This window comes from Cervus canadensis, chromosome 12, assembly GCF_019320065.1.
Source record: "Cervus canadensis isolate Bull #8, Minnesota chromosome 12, ASM1932006v1, whole genome shotgun sequence".
In the NCBI taxonomy this organism is placed as follows: Eukaryota; Metazoa; Chordata; class Mammalia; order Artiodactyla; family Cervidae; genus Cervus; species Cervus canadensis.
This window is the reverse complement of record NC_057397.1, coordinates 38,035,437-38,050,912: the sequence shown is the minus strand read 5'-3', so window position 1 is coordinate 38,050,912 and position 15,476 is coordinate 38,035,437. Positions and strand designations below refer to the sequence as shown.

General features: G+C 36.2%; 1 long non-coding RNA gene across 2 annotated transcripts in view; it reads left to right on the top strand.

Moving 5' to 3' along the window:
• Positions 1 to 15,476, top strand: part of LOC122450908 — a 31,476-nt gene that overhangs the window by 12,603 nt on the left and 3,397 nt on the right. The window contains exons 1-4 of one of the 2 annotated variants that reach the window (XR_006272274.1): positions 31 to 41; positions 4,354 to 4,510; positions 11,011 to 11,206; positions 11,303 to 11,383. This is a non-coding gene — a long non-coding RNA (uncharacterized LOC122450908). Of the gene's footprint in view, positions 1 to 30; positions 42 to 4,353; positions 4,511 to 11,010; positions 11,207 to 11,302; positions 11,384 to 15,476 lie in introns of those variants that run through there. The other variant, XR_006272273.1, reaches the window with a different exon arrangement.

Sequence of the window (15,476 nt, the reverse complement as noted above, 5' to 3'; positions counted from 1 at the left end):
AAGGGTTTTGATAAAAAAGGAACAGTAATTCCGGATCACAGGTCAGTTGTGGAAAAAAAACAAGTCTAATTTGTGTCATAAGTTTAGACGTTTGACTGTCAGAGGAAAGCAGAGTGCCTGTAGAGAGAGGTCTGGGGAGGGTTGTCAGCACGTGTCATTTTTCTGTTGCAGTTTTGTAGGAACACAAGTGTTTGTAGGATAGGTGCTTATATTTGAACCATGATACTAGTTCGTGTCTGATTTCCAGGTTTGTTTGTTTTTTTTTTAATTCCAGTTAATATCTCTGCTATTCACTGGCCTATATCTTAGGTCCAACCCACCTTTTGAGACCATCTTATCAGATCCATAGTTATTAGCATCTTTCCCCTTATCTTTCATTATGCCACCCATATACTTTGCACCAAGTTGCATATATTATATGAAGAAAGTGAAAGTGTTAGTCGCTCTATCATGTCCCACTCTTTCGACCCCATGGACTGTAGCCCACCAGGCGCCTCTGTTCATGGAATTCTCCAGGAAAGAATACTGGAGTGGGTTGCCATTCCCTTCTCTAGGGGTCTTCCCGACCCAGAGATGGAATCCAGGTCCCCTGCCTTGCAGACAGATTTCTTCACTGTCTGAGCCGTTTTAATTACTCTCCCAAACAAATCTAAAAAGTATGTATTATTCTGGATTGTCATCTAATTTTTACTAGTACTATTTTTCCCCAATATCCCTAAGAACTTGCAGTTTTGTTGAGTATAGACCACTTCCCAGTTGACCCCTACAGCACCATGGAACTCTAGAATCTGCATTCCCTTATTAGATTCCACCAGCTGGCATTGCCAACTGACCGAGTCACTGAGCTGTGAATAAACTGGCTGTTCTCTCCATGGTCAACACCTAGATCTAAGTCTCTTAACCACCATCCCCCCCCACCCCCCGCCCCACCCCTGATCTGTTAATAGTCTGCTATCTTATCTTGTGTTGTCTGTCTATCCATTTGCCATCCTTTTTATTTAATGTGTTGTCAGTTCAGTTCAGTCAGTCAGTCGTGTCTGACTCTTTGCGACCCCATGAACCGCAGCATGCCAGGCCTCCCTGTCCATCACCAACTCCTGGAGTTTACTCAGACTCATGTCCATCGAATCGGTGATGCCATCCAGCCATCTCATCCTCTGTCGTCCACTTCTCTTCCTGCCCCCAATCCCTCCCAGCATCAGGGTCTTTTTCAATGAGTCAACTCTTCACATCAGGTGGTCAAAGCATTGGAGTTTCAGCTTCAGCATCAGTCCTTCCAATGAACACCCAGGACTGATCTCCTTTAGGATGCACTGGTTGGATCTCCTTGCAGTCCAAGGGACTCTCAAGAGTCTTCTCCCACACCACAGTTCAAAAGCATCAATTCTTCGGCACTCAACTTTCCTCACAGTCCAACTCTCACATCCACACATGACCACTGGAAAAACCATAGCCTTGACTAGATGGACCTTTGTTGACAAAGTAATGTCTCTGCTTTTAAATATGCTATCCAGGTTGGTCATAACTTTCCTTCCAAGGAGTAAGCGTCTTTTAATTTCAGGGCTGCAGTCACCATCTGCAGTGATTTTGGAGTCCAAAAAAAATGAAGTCTGACACTATTTCCACTGTTTCCCCATCTATTTCCCATGAAGTGATGGGACCAGATGCCATGATCTTAGTTTTCTGAGTGTTGAGCTTTACGCCAACTTTTACACTCTCCTCCTTCACTTTCATCAAGAGGCTTTTTAGTACCTCTTCACTTTCTGCCATAAGGGTGGTGTCATCAGAAGAGGCAAAAATAATTCTAATTTTAATGCTTTCAAAGACCCATACGGAGGCAGTCCTTAGATTCAGGGTTGATAGTAATAGTGAAAAATTTGACCCTTTACTAATGCTCAGTAGTTATTCTTGGCCAAAATGACTATTAGCCAGGCACACACAGCTTGTTTCTGTGTGCCTATGAACTTAGCTGGATACAGTTTCAATACATTACAGTGGTCTGAAGGCCCTCAATGGATAACTCCTGGTGGATGTTACCAAGGGCACACCATTAAGGAGGGAGGAGAAGAAAACTGAACAGCAGGGGAAAGAATACTAGACTTTGAGTAAGAGACTATTATTTAATTTTTGGCTATCTTATGTATTAGTTGAGTGCATGGAAAGTTTATTAAACATTCTGAGTCTTTATTTGTTTGTGTATAAAATATGGGTTATGTTATCAACATAAGCTTCAACAAAACAGTATATAGAAAAGACTAAATTCTGGCACACAGTTGGAGATTTGATCTATCAGAAAATAAGATAGCACATTCAATGAGACAATTGAGGAGTCTGACCGAAGAATTTATTTACAAATGAACAGGACTAACAGAAACTGAAGAGCAGGGAGCTGTTACTTAGCCCAAAAAGAGCAAGGGGAGCCAGGAGTTACTGGAATGTGGAAAAAGAGTTCTACCCACAGAAGGAGGCTAGCTGCAAAGGGTATCTGGCTTGAGTAAATAAGCAGCAACTTAATGCTTATAGTAAAAATGGTTAAATTAAGTGGTCTTTTTACCTTTAACAAATGTAGCTCTTTTGATGCAAATTAACTCTGGTATCAAATTTAGAGATTAACTGAGTAAATCTTTCTAGAGAGTTATCAGGAAAAATGACTAGCAGGAAGTACAACTACCAGAAAAAAATAGGCGGTAGGCAGTGGGAGAACAGAAATATACTTTGAACCAAGGAAAAAACCTGAGAGAGTTTCTGTCCTTCTGATTAACAAAAGGTAACCTGAATAATTTTTACTGTGATATTTATTGTTGATGGAATTTTTAAAAGTGGAAGTGTTAGTCGCTCAGTTGTGTCTGACTTGTTGCGACCCTGTAAACTGTAGCCCTCCAGGCTTCTCTGTCCATGGAATTCTCCAGGAAGGAATACTAGAGTGGGTAGCCATTCCCTTCTCCAGGGGATCTTCCCGACCCAGGGATCAAAACTGGATCTCCTGCATTGCAGGTAGATACATCATCTGAGCCATCAAATTATGGGGCATTTTGACTTATCCTCAAGTCTCATCCTCACCATGTGGGTTTAAATGTTTCAATTGGATTGAGTCAACTGAAGCTCATATGAGTATTTCCTAATAGAAGAGGTGGCAGATCCAGAGATCCACGTGGATGTGTTGTAAGTTGTATAAAGTTCTGTGCAGATTTCAACATTATTGTATACACACGAAGAGAAATAAAAAAACAAAAACATATAATCCAATGGTACAACTCCTACAATTAGTTTGGAATACTTACCCCTACCTAAGAGTAAATAGGATCACACTGGACTGATTTTACTGATTGTTTTAACCTGGAGGAACTGATCAATATCAGAAGAGGCCCTGTTTTTCTTGCCTTCAGACTTTTTCCTATTTTACTCATTTAAATCAACCCCAGTGCTGTGCTGTCAGTTGGGTGTGGGTGGAGTGGGGATGGTTTATTTGTCCTGAGAAACAAGATAAGTGGTCACTGATGCTACTTGATAGCATCTCTGTGTGGATGGTGGGGATAATGCTCTGACAGAGGGATGTGAACAAGTGTTTCCTTAATTGTCCATCCAGGTGGTACTCTCTGAATGTTCCCAGATTTTGTGTTTTTGCTCACCTAAACCATGTAAAATGAAAATGTCACAAGAGAGGAATTGGACAGCAGTCAGTTGTTAATATGCTGGCTCCACAGTTTCAACATCTATCCATACTTGAAAAGAGGAAAGAAGGAGAATAGAGAAACAGAGATTTCTTATAAGCTAATGAGAGTAACAGGGCTTACTGGTGGCTCAGTGGTCATGAATCTGCCTGCCAGTGCAGGAGATAAGGATTTGGTCCCTGGGTCAGGAAGATCCCCTGGAGAAGGAAATGGCAACCCACTCCAGTATCTTTGCCTACAAGATGGCATGGACAGGGGAGACTGGCGGGCTGTGGTCCATGGGGTCACAAAAGAGTTGGATATGATTTATTGACTAAACAACAGTTGAAAGTAATAAGAACTGAATCTTGGACAAGGAGCTGAATGGGTAGTAGCAACTGAGTGACAATTGTCCCACCAACCAAAATGGGACAATTGCAATGAAAGGAAGAAAAAGAGAGCACAGAAGAAACATTAGTATAATAAGTGCATCAACCTTAAAGGTGGTGGTGGAAATGCATGGGTTCTAAATATAATCTAAATAATGGATCAGCATTTGAAAGGTTTTTTTTGAGATTGAAGATTTGTATTTAATTTCTATTCTTTATGTGTTTGTTGTAATAAGACAATATTTATATTCTACTTAAAAAAAAAGCCAAATGTAGATACTGTTTTGTCTTATGCTGTTTGACTTTATTCACAGCGAAAAATGATAACATCATTTTTATGTGACTCATATGCAAAATGAAATATGTTCATCTTTGAGGTCGGCTGATGGGAAATAAAATCAGATATTTTACTTCTAACTCCATCAAGCAAAAGAAAAATCAGTTGTGATTCCAAGAAGAGATGAACTCTTGGTAAGGAAATATTTGTTTTACAATTTTCAGAAAGAATTATCAAATAACATACTGTAAAAAAGTTGAATGCCTAAGCATATTCTTTGTTTGTTTGTTTTAAATGAAACCATAAATGGTACATGAGGGAACACAGTAACATTTGAAGAAGAGGCAATTGCATGAATATTTAAATTTCTTCCTGTATTCCTATGTTCATAAAAAATAAAATTCAGGTGTCATGGAAAAACACTTCTCATCCTTTGAACTTTACATTAGTAAGCTGTCAACTCCTTGAAGACAAGAAAGATAGTTTAGCTTATGCTTTCATGTGTTTTTTTTAACTTACTTGATCATGTTGGTTTTAAATTCATATATAGATGGGGCCTTGGATCCTTTGTTGTTTATTTTAATTTCTAGATTTAAATTCTGTAATCTAAAAGTATGTGACAACTTATAATGGTCTTTTTAAAATAAATTTCAATTTTCCTAGTACAAGCATATTTTTTGACAAGATGGCATTGAATCTGCATAAGTTTAACTGCCACAATTGTTTGGTCAAATATTTGATTTGGGGATTTGTCAGTGAGATGAAGTCAGCCACAAGAACTTTATATGAAAACTGATTTCGTAGAAAGATGCTTCTTCCGTTTGCTTCTTCTAGTCAATGGAAGGGTGAAATCTTGTCTTTCAAGCACTGGGAGGCAAGATGAAAATATCAGTGCTGCTCTCTGACATGTTAAATGGTTGCATGTTAGATATTATAGATATAGCCTCTTTATATGTCCTTATAGAAAGGTTTACTTTGGATGGCAAGTCTGAAAATTCAACATCATTGTGTATAAGGTTAAAAAAGGTAAACCACACAGTGAGATTTAGAATTTCTACATTTAATGTTTTGGATGGACAATTGAAATCATTAACATAGAAGTTCTTTACATTTTCTTTGGGCTCAGAGGTTTTTGTAAACTGGTTTTCAAGAAAGAGGTAAGACCTGAAGAAGGAAAAATACAATATATTGTTTAGCATGCATGTTTGACACTCAAGTTTATTGATAGGTTCTGCCTTTTATAAGATGAATACTATGACAAATGACAGAGAAGAGATTGTGCGTCACTATCTCTGTTCTATCTATGTACTGCCAGTGGGCAAAGATTTCTCATTTCATACATCATTTACAACTTCCTACAGTAATTTTACACAGTTCATATCCTTGGTACAAGGCATAGCAATTATCTATACATATATATGCATGCAGGCATACTGAATATGAAAACCATGTGGTTCTAAAAAGAGTTCCAAAGTTCACACACTCCAACAAAGAAAGTTGCTAACAGCCCATAAGTTGTTCAATTAAAAAACTTTTCTATTTTAATTTATGCCCCAGTATTTACCTCTGGAACAGATTGGTTCCGGAGGTCTTCTTTTAAAGTACTGTTTGTAAGAGTGAAATATTTTCAGTTTTCCTAATTGCTTTTGTGTTCCAAAAGTTAAAAAATCATATTTTTTTTCTAACTACGTTTGGCCTTTTGCCTCTAAGTAGAATGAGAAAAACAAAATATTGTGTTTTTAAATAGGTAAAAAATCCCCCAAAATGTACAGGTTTTCAGTTTTAAATGTGAATAAACATAAAAGTTTGACAGTGTTTGGTTATTTTGGACTTTCTAAAATTATTTTAAGTTATCGTAGTTCTACTATTTCATCTAATACAGAACATGTAACTTTTAGAGAGATTATGAATTGCTAAATTGATACATAATTTATAATATTCATAAGTAATTCTGAGCATCTTTCATACATTATCAATAATCTGTAATCAGTTTTTATTTTTCAATTTCTAATTTTTTTCAAATTTCATTGTGCTTCATATTCTGGCTTTCATTGTATGTATTTAGAACAATGAATGGTAATTAGATAGCTCCTTTCAAAAGCACAGAAAGCAATGATTCAGATTCAACAAATATAGTGAATCCCACTATTTATCAGTGAATGAAAAAGTCTATCTCTTTTCAAAAATTATTCATTATATTGACACGATATTCCTATTCTTCCACAACCATGATTTCTTAAGATACTTTTTTTCTTTTGGGAAATTGTTGCTTAAGATTCTCTTGTATTAACATTTCCTGGTATTCAGTATGCATCTGAAAGCATAAATCTATATATAGAAGTTAAGGTTTCAATATTTAGGTCCTTGTACTCTAAGAGAAGACAGGAACACATGACTGGTATATTCTACTTTTATGACTGTTTCAGTTACTAATTTTGATAAGTATATATGAAATTAGAGGTCCTTGCTCATGGCAACCCACTACAGTGGTCTTGCCTAAAAAGTCCCATGGACAGAGGAGCCTAGTGAGCTACAGTCCATGGGGTTACAACGAGTCAGACATGACTTAGTGACTGAGTGTGTACACATACACACACACATGTTCTCATTCATTAGTTTTGGGAGAAGAAATTTCCAGTGCTGTTCTGTCACTCATCACTTTTGGTCTCTCTCTGAACTTTAATATCTTTATCTACAAAGTGATGCAAACTGGGTGATTTTAAATTTACTTAATATAGGTGAGATTCTTTTTTATTTTTTATTAGCCATGTTATATGTCTGAAAGCAAAATAACCTGAAAAATTTAAGTGTACAAAACGAAGGCTTTTTAAGTTCAGGATAATTTTAATTGGCCACTATATTTAACTTCATTTGCTATAATCCTAGTAACGTCATGGTCAAATAGTAACTGTGGAAATGGTGCCATTTTATCTTAGTTTTACAGATAATCACATTAAATGGCCGATTCTTGTTGATGTTTGACAAAAAACAACAAAATTCTGTAAAGCAATTATCCGTCAATTAAAAAATAAATAGATTAAAAACAAAGCTAGCATATTTATAAACACTCAAATCTACATATGTGTTTTTCATAGCTGGTTGGTGTTTGAAAACTTATTACTAGGCATTATAGAATGCCTGAATAACTCAGATAAAGTACATGCATTCAAGCATGATTTAGAGTTTTAAAAAGGAAAACATAGTCAAAAGCAGTTCTTTTGATGAACTTAAACACAGAAATGATTGTTAAAAAGCCAACAGATGAAATCTTTACAGCATTGATCCTGAAGTAACAAGAGGAACTATAATAGCATCATACATACCAATATGTAGAGAACTAACATTAGGGAAGGAGGGGGTAGGACCAACTGAGAAAGTAGCGTTAACATATATACACTATCATGTGTAAAATAGATAACTAGTGGGACGTTGCTAAATAACACTGGGAGGCCAGCCTGGTGCTCTGTAATGACCCAGAGGGGTGAGATGTGAGAAGGGAGGGAGGGGATATATATAATTATGACTGATTCATATTATTGTACTGCACAAACCACCACAACATTTTAAAGCAATTATCCACAAATTAAAAAATTTAAAAAAAATTAAAATTACATGCAAAAGGAAAATTTCTAGAGAAGTAACTTCTTTTCTAATCTTGAGATTCCAACCAAAGCTATTTTTGACTGCAACACTATCTCTACATACACACAAATAAAAGAATAAGTGGAATTGTCAGGCAATAAGCTTTTTTTAAAAGTTGCAATCATATTAATACATAATCATGCATCACTTCTTCCTTGTTGATGTTTTACTAAAGATATTTTATCATTCTTTCATTTAACAGATATATTGGAGTCCTATTACATAAAAAGTAACAAAACCTTAATTAAACTTCTAAATTTAGTGTCAGGGACTTGTCATTTTAAGGGTGACTATATATGTTAATTTTTATTGTTGTGTAAGAAATTGCCTTAAAGTAGTGGCTTAAAACAATAGGTATTTGTTACCTGAAAATTTCTGTGAATCAGGAGGCTAAACACAGATTAGCTGTGTTCTCTAAAAACAAGGCTTTATTCAAGATGGAGTTCTCATCTAAATATTCAACCAGGGAAGGATCCATTTGCACATTCACTTAGTTTTGGTCACTGCCATAATTCATTTCCTGTGGTTGTAGGACTGAAGGCCTCATTTTCCTGCTGGCTGTCAGTTGGATGTCCTTGCAGGTTATTGGTTGCAAGCTTCTCTCAATTCCTAGAAAGCACTCTCAATTTCTTACCACGTGAGCCTTCCAACATGACTGCTTGTTTCATCAAAGCCAGAAAGACCAAGAGAGACTCCTGCAAAATGGGAGCTGTGATCTTACAAGCATAATCACATACATGTGATTATGCATATTTCTTCACCTTTGTTATATTCTATTGATTAATAGCAAGTCACACATCTCATCCATACTCAAGGAAAAGGAGTCCCACAAGGCCATGGACATCAAGAGGTAGAGGTAATAGGGGGTTTCCCAGGTGATACCAGTGGTAGAGCATATGCCTGCCAATGTAAGAAACACAGGTTCAATCCTTGGGTCAGAAAGATTTCATGGAGGAGGGCATGGCAGCCCCCTCCAATACCAGACCCTTTGAGTCTGTCCGCCAGACATAGCTTTACTATGTAAAGCTAACAATCTAGGTATGAGCAATTAATTTGCAAATAAATACATGAACAGAAATAAAAACAGTAGGGTGTAGTTCATATATTGTGCTCGTGGTCAATTGTGTCCAACTCTTTGCAGGCCCATGAACGATAGCCAACCAGACTCTTCTGTCTATGGAATTTTCCAGGCAAGAATGCTGGAATGGGTTGCCATTGCCTACTCCAGGGGATCTTCCTGATCCAGGGATTCAACCTCTTGCACTTTCTTCATTGGCATGCAGATTCTTTCCCACTAGTGTCATCTGGAAAGCCCATTTCAAATATTCTTGCCTGTAAATTAGGAAATTTGGCCTTGTTTGGCATTCAGTAGCCTGTTATACCTCTCTGGACCCATAAGGGATTGAACTCATGCATAAAAATGGAGGGACTTGGACTGGAATGACTGATAAAATCCTTTTCAGTTCTAGACTTCTACAAGGTCTAGAATATTTGGCAAACATAGTATTATTCAATGAACTAGATATTTACTTAGACACTTTAGTCTTCCTAATGGCTTATGTCAAAAAGGCCAAATCTATTGAGATTTCAATTTAATTTTAATGCATTTTTGCATGTCTACTCTAAACAGGTCATGGGAAGTAGTGAAATTAATGATTAAGAAGATAAGTTTAAGATTTAGATGCTTGAGTTCAAATCCTCGTTTCTTCCTCTCATCAACTGAGGGACATTGGGCAAAATATTTAATCTCTCCTCATTGATAACATGAAATGATAATACTACCGAGCTTATAAAATTGTTGCCTCACAAATATTAATTATTATACTTCATAAATATTAGCTGTTATAGATTTTATTATAATTACAATACAATGTGTCATTCATGTTAGGTGAGGAAAATAAATGCCAGGTGAATAGTAAAGTTTGTCTGCCTTGAAGGAATGCACAGAAACGGTGCTTTACTGAAATATTTTCTCTTCTAGGTAGAATTTTGCTGTTATTTAGTTGCTAAGTTCTGTCCAGCTCTTTGCAACCCCATGGACTGTGGCCCGCCAAGCTCCTCTGTCCATGAGATTTCTCAGGCTGGAGGAAATTGGAGTGGGTTGCTATTTCCTTCTCCAAGGGGATCTTCCCGACCCAGGGATTGAACCCGTGTTTCCTGCATTGGCAGGTGGATTCCTTACCACTGAGCCACCAGGAAGCCCTGGTAGAATATGTCATGATAAAAATATTTTATTTCCCTTGAGATTCATCAGAAAATAGTTAAAATTCTTGTTTAATGTGATAAGTATGGTTATATTAATAATTGAGTAATATCTGTTGGATTTTATTCAACCTTCTCAGAAAGAATTAACTAGGGCAAGATTTTTTTTTCGTATAAAAATACTATCTGCCTTATGAAATGTTCATTTTGATTCCGTATATTCTGTTCTTTTGTGAGCAGGTTTCTAGGTACAACACTTCATGGTTATTAATAAATGGGCCATACATAAATTATGCATTAAGAAAAAATGAAAGGCAAAAGCACTGAGCATCCCTTTTGCTAGTTAGGGGAAACAGTTTTACTGTCTGACATTGAAGACAAGACAGTCAGTGTAATTTATTAGAATTACAAGCAGCCAGATTCATACCCCACCTCATCTTTCAAACTCTCTTTTGTTCTCTACACAGAAAAATCACATGGAATGAGAAATAACCATGAAGGGATAGCTATTTTGATCTGCAAGAGAATCCTTAACTACACACATTTTCTGAAAGTATTTTTATCACCTGATCTTGGGTTTTCAGTCCTTGAACTTCTCCTATGACATAGGGACAAACTCAAAAGTCCAAAAACTGTAATTCAGATACTTAAAAACTCCAGTGAAAGTGAACATCTTTGCTATCTCATGAACACATTATATGAATGGAATGAAGCAAGGCAAATATTGATGTGTTTTATGGATATATGGATGCCTTTTGAGGGAATTGACTAATGAGGGATGGTTAAAAGGCAGATCTACTGATAAATCGCTCTTAACTTCTTTTTTTTTTTTTTCCTTTTGGTCGCATAGCACAGCCCGTGAGTTCCTAGTTCCCCAAGCAGAAACTGGACTGGACCAAGGACTGAACTCATGCCCTCTGCAGTGAAAGTGCATAGTCCTAACTCCTGGATCGTCAGGGAATTCCCTTTGTTTTAACTATAAGGAGAGAAAAGGAGATATCAGAGTTGAGAAGAGAAATCCTAGCAAATAGCTGCATTCTCAGTTGGTAAAAATCATATCAAGTCTTTTTGCACATGATCCACAATCTGAAATTGTCTTTTTTCTTTGTTTATTTTCTTCTTTGTTTTATCTCCCTATTTAGAATATTGGATCCATGATGGTTAGGATCTGGTATGTTCCTTTCATCACTTGAATCCATTTCCTACAACCGTGTAAGGCCATGGTAGGTACTCAATAAAAACTTGCTCAATGAATGCATGAGGAATCGATATTTGGATTCTAGTTTTCCGTGCAACAAAGTACTTGAGAGGCCTTACGATTATCATTTACCTCTTTCGGGATCAATTTCTTTACCTTTAAAATGATGGAGTAGACTGGATGGCTAATGTTTCTTGCAGCACTAATGGTCACTGATGGCATGCATGTTTCAAGGGTTTGTATGAAAACCAAGTAATATTTTTACAGGAAACTTTGCTTATGTAACAGATTGCATTTGACAGATCTTTTTTTTAATTCTGTAACTTTAATCCAAGATGAAATTATTTATGTGTTATTTATCTGTGCTTTCATTAATGTTTGCCTTTTATTCCTGATTAAACAAGGTTATTTTGGTCTGAAAAATCCATTTTTTTGTCATTTAGATACCCAAATAGGATTAAAAAAAAAAAAAAAAGATTCTTACAGCTTACGGTGAGGATTCTCTTAAAAACTTTTTAAAGTTAATGTTTTAAATGGTGAATTTCTAGAAAATTCTAGAAATACAGATAGATCTATTTGAGGAGGAAAGAGAGAGCTGAGAGATATCTAGTTGTTTCCAGATTTTATAATGCTATGAGCATCTTGAATAAGTGGACATTAAGAAATCTTCATTTGTTTTTTATTTTGTATGGTAAATATAAATTTAATATTATACTAAAGTCTTTTGAGTGGGTTTGCTAGCTAATCATAACTTCACATTGTCAGGAGATTGAATCCATAATTGTGGAAAGATATTGCTTGTAAAGAACATTTAGTTTCCTTTTGCTTTTCATGAGGATGCTTTTTAATTGTCTATGTGTTTCTTTTTCATCAGTACCTAAGTGTGTTAAATAATTTAATAAGAATAATATGTAAAATTCCAAATACATTTCATTTCAAATATAAACTTACATGTAGTAATACAAAGGTACTTAATTTCACATTTATTAAACTGAAATTACTTTAAAAAATTTTGGTTTTGCTATTGTTATGTGAAAATGTGAAAGGAATGTGAAAAATGAGTAAGTGCTAGGGGATAAATAATCCTACAGTATTCATGTTCAAAGAATACTATTATATTCCTGTCTGAAAGCTATGTTCTTTATTTAGATATATTTACTTGCTAATTGAAACTCAAATGCTATTATTGAAGCATTGTTTGCAGATTTCTAACTTCTGTCTTAATGCAGAGAAAATGTGGTCTTATATAAAACTTGGAAAACATTTATGTTAATCATTTTTATTGACATGTCTTCCCTCTAGACCATTAGAAAGTAAAGGTAGTCAAAACTGAAGTTCCGAAGAGGAAAAATGAAACTAGTAAACTCTCCTGACGTCTCACTTCCTAAGAATTTCAGCATACAATTTGCCCATACAAGTTCCATTAAAGTTAATGGGAGTCGTGTGACTACTTCTCTCTGTAGGGTACTAAAAATGTACCCTGCAGTATTAAAAAGTCTGAACCTAATTTTTACTTTCTCTTAACCTTGATCATGTTACACCAAAGATAGATATTTTCATTATCACACACACACATATAGTAATCTTTGTACAAAGATTTGAAAATAATCTGTTTGGGGGAGAGGCTGAATTTATGTGGGTCAGAGCCGAATTTTAATTAGTATTGCAAATATGAGCACTGGTTTCATTATAATGATAAAACAAGCATAAGTATCTGTAATTTACCCTCTAGCAATACAAATGAGAACTTAAACCTCAATGAATTCAATAAATGAAACATTTTCAGAACACTTACTTAAAATCAGGTCTACTTTTTAATCAGTCATGTTTTAAGTGAATGCTTATTAATAGAGCATTAATAAAACATGCTTATGGAATGAGATTTCAAGAAAGCGGTGAAATGAATAAAAGACAAAGAAAGTGAAAAGAGCTAATGGATAATTTTTAACTTTCAGAAAACAACTTAGTTTTAGTTACATATTTATTTCAAATTAAACAGTAGATTTTAAATCTTTTTCTACCGTTATACATAAAGAAAAAACACTACAGATAATATTGCCTGTGAATTCATGACCCTTTTACACTGCCCAAGTTCTCTCTGCTTTTGACATTCAAACTAAAATATTAATCTCATTTTTTTCCTTTAAATAATTTCTGCCTGACTTCTATCACTACCTAGGGGGATGAAGCTATAAGGTTTTATTTTTAAAGAATGCAAAAAGGAAAGGAAAACTCTGTGTGTGAATAAATACCTCACCATCCATTTTTCACTGAAACCAGCAGCTATGCTGCAAAAAAGAGACATACACAAAATATTTCCTAAGCACAAAGGACACTAGGAAATGGCAGGTAAAATTACAGAACAATAAATACAGGAGAACACCCTCCAAGGGTCCAGAATTTGGTTTGGATAACCTTCGGGAAGTCAGAATTCTTACCCAACACCAACATAAACTGCAATTAGGCTGGATCATTTCATGTTATATATTTATTTTCTTTTCTGGATTTTTATTTCAATATTCTCTGTGTCTAAATTCCAGTAGAATCCCATGAGTGTGGGTGGGGCTGAGGAGGATAGTCACTATTCATGTCAATTCACAGTTTCCAATTTATCGAACTTGATGTCAGATATTTAGGTATTGAATTTGGTCATATTTCTAGAGCACCTCTGGCTCAAGATCCCATTACTCAGAATTCTCTTTGAAGCTTGAAGCCTTTTCACTTTTCGCTGCAACTTGCTTTCTTGATCTGTAGGCTTACCACTGAAAAGCTGTAAGCATCCAAATCATGAGGAGCTCTTTGGATCCACTGGGTTCTGGTTTTCCAGGCTAATGTGTGGCATTGACCCCAAAGTGGCAAGAGGAAGAAGACTCTGCTTCATTGCTCAGAGCTCAGTCGTGCTCTTTTGGGGCCATGGACTGGAGCCTGCAGGCTCCTCAATTCTCCAGGCAAGAACACTGGAGTGGGTTACCATTTCCCATTCTGTTAACCTTCATGCTTACAAGTTTATTTTTTGAAAGACTTTGAAAAACTTTAATGCAGCTCCTCGGGAGTGTGCCAGGTGGCGCTAGGGGTAAAGAACCCGCCTGCAATGCAGGAGACTTAAGAAATGTGGGTTCAATCCCTGGGTTGGGAAGATCCTCTGGAGAAGAGCATGGCAATCCCCTCTAGTATTCTTGCTTGGAGAATCCCCATGGACAGAGGAGCCTGGTGGGCTACAGTCCATAGGTCGCAAAAAGTCAGACATGACTAAAGCAACTTAGCATCCGTGCATGCCTTCTAGTCTGGGCTATAGAGTAATTAACCAAGCCACATGGCTTTCATAGGTTTAGCACAATTCTAACTTGAATTGTTCTGATCCTTGGGCTATCTTGAGAAGGCATCACTCTGCCTTCCCTTTGAAAGATATAATAGTGTGTTCTTGGATTATTAATAATTTTCCCACACAAATACTTGATCTTTTAATTTTGAAAAGAATGAAAATCATATTTAAGATTTTGCAATGCCCTTTGAGATATTAGAAATACCCTAGCATTTCTAGGGTATTTCTGGGATGATTCATTACTACTTAAAAAAAAAAAAGTGCTATTGGTATACTTTGTGACTTTATAAGAAAAAGAGCAAGAGGAGTTGCAAAGACTGCAGCTCAGATGCTGAGTTAAGTACAAGGTACCAAGAATATGTGGAGAAGGAAACGGCAACCCACTCCAGCATTCTTGCCTGGGAAATCCCATGGACAGAGGAGCCTGATGGTCTGCAGTCCAGTGGAGATGCAAAGAGTCAGACATGACTGAGTGACTAAACAATAGCCAAGAATATGCAGCAGACTGAAATGTTACAGCAAACAGCATGTGTGTTGGTGTTTAGCAGAAGAACAAATTCTCTCTCATTAGGAAGAACAGTGTGTCTACTGTAGAGTCTGGGACTAATACTCTTCCTTTCATCACTTGAAATCTGTGACTCCACTTCTGTTTCTCACTTTGATGCACACTCACACAAACCCATCGTGATTCATGATTATCTGGCCCTTCCTTCATTTGTATCAGGCTGGAAAAGTGCTCTTTTGTTTCTCCCAAAGCACTCCAATTGTACTAAAATTATTTTAAGAGCCTGTCTTT